General features: G+C 34.2%; 1 long non-coding RNA gene across 1 annotated transcript; it reads left to right on the top strand.

Moving 5' to 3' along the window:
* Nucleotides 1–10249: 10249 nt before the first annotated feature.
* LOC143557370 (uncharacterized) lies at nt 10250–12405 on the top strand. The gene is made up of 4 exons (XR_013139564.1): nt 10250–10425; nt 11527–11718; nt 11806–12115; nt 12192–12405. It is a non-coding gene; the product is annotated as an uncharacterized LOC143557370 (long non-coding RNA).

Genomic DNA, 12405 nt, shown 5'->3' with positions numbered 1-12405 from the left:
TATGTAAATATGTTACTTTCATTAAAATATTTTATGAATATATGGTTATGAAAGTTGAGTTTATGGCCTAATAATTTATGTTGTTTTGTGTTAGGATTATGGATGGATCCCTGATGGGATGATATACCCGTTTCTTGAGTACTTGGAAAGGTGAGTGTATATAAGTCATATTAATGCATATACTGTTAAAGACAGTTTAATTAACTAATTGTATTTGTTCAGTTTTTCGAGACAAACTCGATTATATGGCAGCATGCCTCATGATTTTCGTAAGGCAATACGTGCAGGCGTACCAAGCAGGCAACGGGTATTTAAACACGAGATTTGAGTACATGGAGGGACGTTCTACAACACCTCAGGCCGTTAATATTCCCTTGGTTAATGTTTCCGACATTCCAGTGGGCAGGCAAGTTGTTTTAAACATTTTTCTTCACTAAATTTGTACTAACTTATATGTCTAATTTGTATTTATGCTTCAGATTTCTAATTACCACCCACTGAACACAACAGTTTTGATTAGGATAATAGGATAATATTATATTGTTGAATTTGTTACCGAAATTACATTTGTAATGTCTAGGATAACTGAAACAGTTTTGTTAGACAATGATGCATTAAGGCTATGTTGTGGTTTAGCGACAACGGTGCCAACAACAAACCGCACCACCACCATATTCCTCGTCACCGTCGTTCACCTTAATTCGCCTCTCCCTTTCACCCCTTCAAGCGCCATCTGGGTGGCGCCTTTGCACTTCGCACCACCTTTCACACAGCCGACGCTGTGGATGGTGCCCCTCCACATGCAAAAGTGCTGATGAGTAGGATGGTACTGGCACCTAGGCGTTGCGCACGGCCTAACACTTTCAGTTATTTGTTAAGTTTTAAAATAATCTAAGCCATATTATCGCTTTTTGTGTGTTATATTTTGTCTGTTATCTGTTCATTATTTATGTTTAGAAAGATAGTTTGAATTCATAAGTAAGAAGGTTTATACCATTATATGATAATAAAATGACATTTGCAGAAATTAAATTATTAAAATGACATTATTTCCTTATTTTGCCCACACAACATCTTTAACAAAATGACATTTGCAGAAATTAAAACAACATTGTGGCATTTGCAAGAAGATTTTGCATTATTATGATGGTGTGGATTATGTAAGTGATTATAACTTATATGTCTTTATTTTGATTATTTATGTTATCATCTATATATTTTGTTGATCGGCGGCGGTGATACTGAATCGGGTTTATCCGAGTCACCTTATGGTGCTCCTCTCCTCTTAATGACTAGCATCTAACTTGTTTGGTTTTGGTTTGTCCTAGATATTTTGTGATGGTTGTAATAGTTGTGTACACACACGGTGCGCCAAAGTATCCACCAAGGTCTTGAAGGTACTTATATTTTATGTTTTTAATGGTTTTTTCTTTTGTATATATATCTTAAAAGATTGTATATTTATATCACATGAAGGGTATGAAGAGGATTCAATATTACTGCCCAGCTTGCAAAGGTAATTCTTCAGCTGACCAACCGACTGTAAAGAAACACAAACCAAAACATAGGTATCACTCTTTTTTCTAAAGATACGGTGTTATATATGAAATCCATTCTTTTAATTATTTTCTAAAGGTTGTCTTTGGTTCATCAATGGAAGAAAATCAGTATGAACCATAATCTGCTGCAAGGTGTCACGTTTATAGTAGACCTCCTGCCAAGGTAGATCACACTAAAGATGCTATTTTACTACATTGTTATTTTTGAATTTATTTGGTACTCATTTAGCAAATATTCTTTGTTTTCTAACCAGTGTAAAGGAGGCGATATTTCATCGGCTAATGGGCCCAATTGAACATAAAGAGTAAGGGTTATTTAATTTTTAAATTGATCTATTTCTAGGATGAAGTATATATTAATGTTTTTTTATACGTGTAATAGAACAGAAGAATATGGTCGACCACGCAACCAAGTTTCCCACCAAGACGAGTTCTTTAGTTGTTCTACGTGCAGCAAGGTATGTCACTTTGAACTTAAGACAAGAGACGAGTGCAGATCTTATCAATTTGCAGCTGCAAGGGAAAACCGAACTTGTAGTGACATGATTTTGTGGCAGGTACCTTGATCTACCTCTCTAAAAGTTCATTTTAATCACTTGATTTGTTGTTATTCTTAAAATCTTTTTGATGAAGGCGGACATGCGAAGACCTCGAGGACTAAGAGAGGAGTTCAACACCACATAGCGGATGCCGATAGAATAGCAAGTGCAAAGGTTCCAAGTACTGTGTGCGATTTGGATGCGAAATGTGCAGAGTGTGCTGACCGTCTATCATTTTCTTGGACGGCTTTATTATGTAATAATTGTTTTAGTAATTTCATTTCGTAAGGACTTGAGTGTTACTATATATGTAACTTCAGGGGCCATTAATTGTTTCTGTTTTGGTTCTGGCGTACCAGTCCTATTGCTGTCATTTCAGTCGTTAGCATGAAGGACCTATGGCTCAAGAATCTTTACCATGTGACGTGATGTATAATTTAGTTCCACATTAGCAATTTTATCATTAAAATGTGGTTATTTGCTAAATTTAGTAATAAACTGTAATTTGTTTTTTATATTTGGTCTTAAGTTACCTTTGGTTTCCCTCAACAAACATAAAAAGAAACAAGTGATGTGGGGAAGCAAATGGCAATAAAGTTTGAGGTTACATGAGGAATCAATGATTTGATAGCATGGTTGCATGTGACACCGATGGAAGTTTTTATGCACTAGCTTCAGCTCTTACGACAAAGCAAAAACGTACCATGTTGACTTTGTCATCATATCCTTATTCTCAGTCCATATACATAAGAGAAAGACTGGTATAGTTGAATATTTTCAAAATAAAAAAGAAAAACTTTGTAATTCCATATGAATTTATAAAACTTTTGAATGTTGATCGATGAATATTATCAAATAGTAAAAACATGTTACATAAATCGTCTTAGTAGCCAAAGCCCAACTCGCTAGGCTATCGTCAAACGACACCAATTATTTGCTTAATATTTAATTGTTGGTATTCATGATATTGATTTGCATAATTATATATATATATATATATATATATATATATATATATATATATATATATATATATATATATATTATCACATCAAAATCCGGTGATTACTTACTCAACATATGTTGTTGACAAACCTATTTTTACGCATATTGCAGTATTTTTATTTTGGATGTTTGTAGTTATTGAAGAACTTAGTTTATTTGGATTTTAGGTTATTAATAAAAATACAAGATGTTACTTTTATATTTGTTTTGTCTTTATTTGTAATATCTTTTTAATAATGTGTACTTAATTTGAATTTAATAACATAATTAAATATTGTCACTAATGTTGTATGTTAGTGTCTTATGAGATGTGAACCAATAGTTCATGCACCGGCGTTTCTATCGTAGGTTAGGGTGTGACAGTTGGTATTAGAGCCGAAGACTATAAGATAAAGGCATTAGAACTTGCCTAGTAGTATGTTTTTTCATTAGTGACTGATATATGCAAAATAGCTTGATCAGGTTTTCGTAAAAAATAAAGAAAATATATTACTTTTAAGGTATTAAGGGGGTGTTTGGGATTTCTTATTTTAGCTAACTTATGCCTTATAACTTATTGAAAAGTTAAAAAAGGTACTTGGATTGTTTGACATGTGAAGGGATAACTTGACAAGTTGCAATATTCTAACTTATGAGTTAGAACTTATAAGAATCTCAAACATCCCCTAACTCATATTATAATAATTAAAATTCTCTTACCTTAAACTACATCATATCATATTACATAATTTCATATCACAGTATATCATTATATATCGTATCATAACATAATGCATCATGTTTAAAAGTATCATATTTTACTATATAATATCATGGGAAGAGTTAACGTATAAATTAAATTAATGTGCTAACTGTGATAATCAAGTAGTGTAATTATATACAAGTAGTGTAATAATGTAATTACACCATGCTGTAATTACACTATATTATGATTACACTATATTGAATATATAAATACACTACTTGTTTCTTACAGTTAGCATGTACATTAATTTGTATTTGATCCAAACTCATAAGAGAGGACGAGACACCCATATGGGAAGATTGTATGGCTTTCAAAACACATGGCAACACCACCTCATCCCATGTGGGTTAGGTGCATGGCTTCATTTCATAGCAAAGGTTTGCCACACAACATTGATTCATTATTGACCATCGAAGAATTAAAATGTATTAATAAAGTTTTAGAGTACTTGTGGGTAAGTGTTGCCTGTAAGTTTGTGGTTTGTAGGTAATTAAGGGTAGAAATGAAGTGTTAGTGCATTATTGACAAATGCATTGGTAATACACATAAGTGCCCCTTCCCCTCTAATATCATATTAATAAAAAATTATCATCTTTATAATTGATATATCATGTCAAATAATATTACATAATATCACGTCATATTGTCCCCATATCAAAAGCATTCCAGATTGTGTGTGATATTGAAAAGAACAATAAAAAGTATGGAGGAAAATAAATAAAAAAAAAACTCTCTTTAAAGCCGTGACACTTTCATTGATCTCCTCACCACCATCGGCAATATTATTCACAAGTTTCATCTCTAGTATCACCAAGCACCGTTACCATCATCTTCTCCAATATCCTTTTTCCGATCATCTTAACCACTTTGATTTTAGTGTTTGTCACAACCTACCAATACATGCCATGAAAGTGTGTTCGAGATCGATCCCTTTGAAGATCGCATGGTGTTATCTTTCTCTCTTTGTTGGAATTGGTGGTCTCGGAATTGTCTTGCCAGGGTAAAATGTTGATCCCTTTTTTCTGTGGCATAATTATTCATTTTTAGGGTTCATGTTTCTGGTTTGTTTTGTGCAATTTCAGTAGTATATGAATAACAGAAACTATTTTTGATGACAGACACTGTTTGATCCGAATGGTCTCTTCATCAATCCTAGTGGGTGTCGGAACAGGCAGTGGTTGTGGAAGAGGTGGTGATGAACGGAAAGTGGCCCTCTAAATGTTCCCTGCACCTTCAAAGGTGTTAGGCAACGAAAATGGGGAAAGTGGGTGGAGGAAATCCGTGACCCCAAATTTGGTGTCCTGGTTAGGGACATTCGACTCTGCCCATGAAGCTACCTTGGCTTACGATGCTACTAGGAAACTGTTTGGTCTTGATGCTCTTCTCAATCTTCCAAATGAGGTCCCTCCACCACCACGGGCACCCACTTTTTCCAAGTGCTAGGTACCATCCTTTAGAAGGAAGCAAGCAATAGGTATTGAGCTTAAACACACACTATTGGGTTGATCTTGGTGATATTTAAGTGCCTTTGTCAGTAAGGGGGGTCGCGTGCTTTTGGTGGTATCTTGATGAAGAAGGCGTTAGAGTTGGCTAAATATGACACTTAATTAAGATATGTAATATAAGGAATGTATAGGGTCACGCCATGAATTTTTTTTTGAAGTAGTAAAAAATTAAAGAGTAAAATGGTTTTTAGGAGAGAGAAAAATTGTATTAAGAAAATAAGAGATCCGTCATTTGAAATGACGGATGTCAACAAACAAGTGGGGCCTGTCAGATCTTGTCTGGTGAGGTGGACGAGTATCAAGTGTTCCGCCATTTCAAATGGCGGATCACGAATATTTTATTCGTGTTCCGCAATTTGAAATGGCGGATGTCAACTATGGTGATCCGCCAGTGCAGGTCACAATTTCCAAAGTAGGCTACCCCTATGTGTAAAGTGTATTTTAATGGACATCCGCCATTTGAAATGGAAGATGTCATTTTGACATCCGCCATTTCAAATGGCGGATGTGAATAGTATTTCTGACTGATTTGACACACCTTTTTGACTGATTTGGCACACCACCTTTTCAAATATTATTATTTATTTATTTCTTTAATAACGTTTTTTTTTCAAAATAAGGTTATTTAACATAAAAAGTGTATTTAACAAATAATGTTTTAAAATACGTTTTGTCTTTATATTATTTATTAGTTTTCTAAATATCATTATTTAAAAAAATACAAAATATAATATTAACAAGTTTTTTTTACTAAAAACCTTTGTATTTTAATGTCCATCAAAATATTAAAATTACACATGTTAGTGTTTTTTATAAAAAAAAAACCTTTTTAGGTTTAAATTTTGTATTTTTTTAAATAATGATATTTCGAAAACTAATAAATAATAAGTTTAAAAAGTATGTCATAATTTCTATTTAAACATATAAACTATCTAACAGAATTACATGATAATTACACTTGAATACAAATATAATCTTTGGAAAAACTTCTCTAATACTAAATTTTCTATTTTTTTAAATAATGATATTTAGAAAACTAATAAATGATATAAAGACAAAACGTATTTTAAAAACGTTATTTGTTAAATACACTTTTTATGTTAAATAACCTTATTTAAAAAAAAGTTATTAAAAAAAAAATAAATAATAATATTTGAAAAGGTGGTGTGTCAAATCAGTAAGAAATACTATTCATATCCGCCATTTGAAATTGCGGATGTCAAGATGACATCTTCCATTTCAAATGACGGATGTCCATTAAAATACACTTTTACACGTAGGGGTAGCCTACTTTAGAAATTGTGACCTGCTAGTCAAACGGGCGGATCACCAAAGTTGACATCCGCCATTTCAAATGGCGGATCACGAATATTTATTCGTTATTCATGATCCGCCATTTGAAATGGCGGAACACGTGGTACTCGTCCACCTCACCAGACAAGATCTGACAGACCCCACTTGTTTGTTGACATCCGCCATTTCAAATGGCGGATCTCCTATTTTCTTAATACAAATTTTCTCTCTCCTAAAAACCATTTTACTCTTTCATTTTTTCCTATTTCAAAAATTTTTTCGTCACGCCATGCGTGACTTCTATTGTGTGTGTATTATAAAAATATAATTTTAGAATCAATTTGTTTACGTTAATCAAAATTGCAGTTTTCATTCTTTATGTTCAGAAAACACCAAGGGGGTGTTTGGTACAGAGAAAAAGAATGAGAAGAAATGGAAATAGAAATGGGAGAGAAATGGAATTGGAGAGAAATAGAAATGGGTGGAGAATTGACAATCATTTCCTTTGTTTGGTACAATAGAGAAATGGGTGGAGAAATGGGAGCAGAGACGTGATTAGGGTTCCGCCTCGGCATCATCATGGTGGAGAAATGGTGGCTCAGAGACGCAACACCGCCTCGCGATTTAGGGTTCCGCCTCGCAACACCGCCTCGCGATTTAGGGTTTCGTTTTGGCTCAGAGACGCGAACGGACGTGGCTGCGGCGTCGGCCGCCGTGCCGGACGTCGGCATCATCATCACCATCGCCGGTCGGAGCATCATCATCATCATACGCGAACGGAGTAGAGCAGAGACGCGATTTAGAAGCAGAGAGAATTCCATTTCTCTTCCAAATGGAGAGAATTGGATTTCTCTACTTTTTGCCTACACCCAATTCTCAGAGAAAACCAATTCTCCGCCCAATTCTCCGCCTAATTCTCCCAAACAAGAGAAACCTAATTCTCCACCCTCAAATCTCTCTACCAAACACCCCCCAAGTGTCTAATCAATCTTTATGTTACAAATATTTGTGTAAAATATCTTAGGGTTTAGTGTAACAAACCAAAAACAGGTTTCCATATAGACTTGTTCAAACAAACATATGCTATGATGATTACTTGTTGAAATTTAGAGCCAGAGTTTGTTGTTACTATAATCTAGACATCATATACTTGTTCTTATACATAGGTCGGCTCGTGTCTCCTATAAATGCCTGAAATTTGGGGATTGAATCTGCTTAAGGTAAAGAAACAGTCTTGATATATATCATCTAGCTGAAATACATGATCCGTTGTTACAATCATATTTGATTTTACAAATTGAAGTTGATGTATGGGCTATATATGCCAGAATTTGTTTTTATATATATTTAAATTGTTTTGAGTTGCTATATATGCTACAAATCTGTTGGTGTTTCTATTATCGCTCTGACTTTGAATATGATCGGTTAGATCTACATGTAACTAATGGTTGTGATATAGGAGCCAGCTTTTGATTTCAGCTGAACTAAAATTGCTTAAGTTGTTATTTGTTACTAGATTTGGTGGGAGTTTTTATAATCAGATCTCTTAATTTCGATCAGTTGACTAGACCCGCTTTTGGACTAATGCTTGTGATTGTGTATTGATAATTGGCTTGCTAAATGACGAATTAAAAATACAGTTTAGATGGCAAACCAGGAGGTTATAGATGCATTATCAGTCTTCTCATATATGAAATGTATGACACTGGTTTTGCTTTTGAAAACTTTTAGGAATTAAGATTATTTCTTCTAAAATCGTTAGATTCTTTATTTCAGTTTTTCTAGTTAGTAAAAGTAACATATCAGTAACTCGTGTTTTGATCGATTTCCATTCTAGTAGAGTTTTAATGTCCGTAACTGTCATAACTATTATCCCTTGTAAGTATCTTAATTTTTTCACGAGCATTGTTCAGAACTCAATGATAATATCATGATGTGGAAATTATATGTTTGAATATAGCTGAATGATTTTTTTCGTTTTCAATGAATTTGTCAGATTCTTCTATATATTACAGTTCTTCCTAGCTGTATGTTCTTTAAATATATTTTTTAATTGTATTAGTTGCCTATAATTCGTTCAGTTTGTATGTAAGTTGAATTTGGTTGAACTCACAGGAACAGCACTAGCTTATCAAGTGATGAATTGAGTGCCTTTGCTGGGCAAATCATAGTGAGAGCACCCTATTACATTGAATTAGTGTATGGTTGCAAAAACAACAGCTTGGGAGACACGTACATTCGGCATCCTGAGAATCATTGATGTTGGCATAATTCGCACTTCTTGCCATTGCAGCCTAGGCTGCACACGGGCATGATCAAACTTTCTCACAAAACGCTTTCTGTTTTCCTAGTTTTTTTCCCCCTAAAAACTTAATGAATGTTTACTTGTCCTGCAAAGTTTGCAGAACATGCATCTCACAGTACAAACATGTCAAACTGGGGGGATGACGGTTTGGGTTCTAAATTGCAATGTCAAGCAAGTAAAATTGGGTGATCGAATCGTGTTTTCTGGGATGCTATAAAAGAGATGATTGCCTGGGACCATACAACAAGTCTCACACCAAAAGTGCAGAGGCTTTGAGGACAGTCGATGCAAAGGTTTCAAGTATTGCGGGTGTGTTTGAAAGCGGAAAAAGCAGGCTTGAGGACAGTCGATGTGGAGGGTGAACTCATTTGTATGCAAACGCACCTAATTAACTTGGCGTCTATCACTTGCTTGTTCTGGATTTATCTTGATAATCATATTCAATAAATAATTTAGAATGAAAGTGGGATTGTTTTGTTTGTATGCTTATGAACACTGATTCATATATATATATATATATATATATATATATATATATATATATATATATATATATATATATATATAAAATTCCAAGAAGAAAAGAAAATGATGATATGAAGATCAACAAATTTTGATCTATTCACACCTACAGATACATTAAATCATTACATGTTACATAAATCATACGTGTAATAATATTACATAGTCGGGGAAAGTTGCTAAGCATAAGAAAGTCTGTGCCAATGATCAGCACACGCGTTTTCATTCCATTTGTTTTTTTATATATTTGGGTCCCTTACTCCGAACTTTTTGTGTTCCTAAAAAGAATGGAGCGAGTCGTACACAATAACTCATTAACAGCTAAGAAACATAGTTTTGTTTTCGGTAGGATCGGTTTTGTCATTCAAAAGGGGTTGCGGCGCAGCTAGCTTATTACCCGTTTACGGTTTACTTACTGTAACTGGATCGTTTTATTGAGAATATTCAATACTGTAAATTGGAATTCGTGGTGTAAATTCGATGTGATGTAAAAGGTTTTGTTTTGCCTCGGCTCTTTCTCTTTCTTGGAGTCAGAGTTGGTGGCCGGTTGTTAATTAGTTATCTTTCAAAAAAAAACAAAAAAGTAAAACCAAAAAAAAAAATCTTTACATGATTGGATGTGATGTAGAAAAGAAAAATGAAAAGTATTAGGGAAATAAAAAAACAAAAGCTAGCTATATATACCATTATACCCTAATCCGTCACACCTTCATCACCTCACCACCAAACCTGCTATCACCGCCGTCCGCATTCTTCACCACCAAGAGCCGTCACCATAGTGTCCTTTTATCTATCATCTTAACCATTCTGATTTTAGTATTTGGATCGGTCTCACAACCTACGGATATATGCAATGAAAGTGGGTTCAAGATCGATCCCTTTCAAGATAGCATGGTGATTATCTTTCTCTCTCGTTGTTGGAATCGGTGGTCTCGGAATACTTATACACACGGTAAAATGTTAATCCCTTTTTTTGGCATATTTATTCATTTCTAGGGTTCATATCATTGGTCATAACACTCACATGAATAAGAAATATACGAAACAATATCATTCAGGGTTTCTTGAGCTGATTTGGCTAAAAAGAATTACACTTGTTGGCGTTATAACGGAAACCTAATCGAGTCGACGATAACTATAGCCATATATATTCCGGCAAATTCCAAAGGGTGAGATTTGGATGTTCACAAGCCAAAGATTTTCGAACACAGTTTAAGGATAAATTAAGATAGATGACGCAGGGTAAAGAAAATTCTCTTAAATTACAAATCTTGTTTAGTTTAAGATTTGATTTAGCAAATTGTAGTTGATGTTGCTATATGTGATCAATTTTGATTTAGGTTCATTTAAATTGCTTCATTTCTGTTGGTGTTTTTAAGATTGCTTGAATTCAATTCATTGATTGGATCTTCTTGCGATTAACATTCATGATATAGGTATCTTATTTTTATTTCTAATGAAGGAATTGTGTAAGTTGCTTGTAGTTCGATTCGGTCGTGGTTTTACAATTAGTATTCTACGCAGATCTACTTCGGGTAGATGCTTGATTTGTGATTGTGTAAATTGGTCTGCCAAATTGATGATCTTTTTACTTGAACAATAACTCTTGTGATACATAAACACATATATATAAGATTAAAAATCAGACTGCATGTGTAAGAAAATTTCGAGATCCAAAAAGATTAATGATAGTAGACACTAATAGCATTATTTCACTTGATGTAACATTAATATTAGTTTTCTTCCATCAATCAAAATTAGCTAGTTTATCATAAATCAGCAATTTTGGGCAAAAGAGGTTTGTGATGTATTAACAAAGGATATAAAGCTTACGTGTGACTGTTATGTACAAATGCCTTTTCTTTTCATAACAACTAGGTATGATGATTATTCACTCTTATGTTGTTAGATTCTTTTATAACTGTTACTTTTTCCTAGTTCGTAAAAGTTGTACAAAGTTTATTTCAAGCATCTTATTAATTGCAATAGTTAAAAAAGATATTGAATCAAACCATGCTTATAGTTTTTTGTTGTTTGGTTGCACAAACAACAGGAAATGGGACTCTCTTTACAGTTGAGGAATTGGTTGCCTTTGCTGAGAAAGTCTTGGTGAGAGCGCCGCATTATGTTGAAATAGCGTGTGGGTGCACAAACAAAAGGTTGGGGGACTCGTTAGACATCCTCAGAATCAGTGACGATGGCACCATCTGCTCTACTTGTCATTGCACTCTAGACTGCAAAGAAGGCATGTTCAAACTCTCTCACACAACCACTTACTGTTATTATCTCTTTTGTTATAAAATCTTATATATGTTACTTTTGGTTGTAATAGTGTTTAGCAGTCCTGCAAAACTTGTGAAACACGCATCGGGTTGTATGAATGTGCCAAATTGAAGGACCAAGATTTGGGTTCTTAACTCCAACCTCAAGAAGATAAAATTAGCTCAAACATGTTTACTCAGGTAATATAAAGGAGATGAATATGTTAGACCACGCAACGAAGTCTCCCATCGAGACGAGTTCTTGAGTTGTACCGCGTGTCACAAGGTGCGTCACTTTGAATTAAAGACAAGGGACGTGCGAGTCTTATCACTTTGAAGCTGCAATGGAAAACAAACTTGCAATGACATGATTCACGACAGGTAACTTGATCTACCTATCTAAAAGTTAATTTTAAACCCTTGGTTTGTTATTATTCATAAAACCTTTTTGATGAAGGTGGACATGCAAAGACCTCGAGGAGAGGAGTTCAAGACCACATAGCGGATGCCGAAAGAGTAGCAAGTGCAAAGGTTGCAAGTATTGCGTGTGTTCTGTATGCGAAATGTGCTGGTTCGTGTACTGTGAATGCCACGTGTGTATTGATTATTATGCAGACACACTTAACTAGCCTTCTATTCTTTTTGTGTATTGGGTTTAACTTTTTAAACAT

This window comes from Bidens hawaiensis, unplaced genomic scaffold (assembly GCF_021521415.1).
Source record: "Bidens hawaiensis isolate Kalapana, Puna unplaced genomic scaffold, B.hawaiensis_p1.1 tig00001087_1, whole genome shotgun sequence".
Lineage (NCBI taxonomy): Eukaryota > Viridiplantae > Streptophyta > Magnoliopsida > Asterales > Asteraceae > Bidens > Bidens hawaiensis.
The sequence above is the reverse complement of the archived record's forward strand: the minus strand, read 5'-3'. Positions and strand labels throughout refer to the sequence as shown.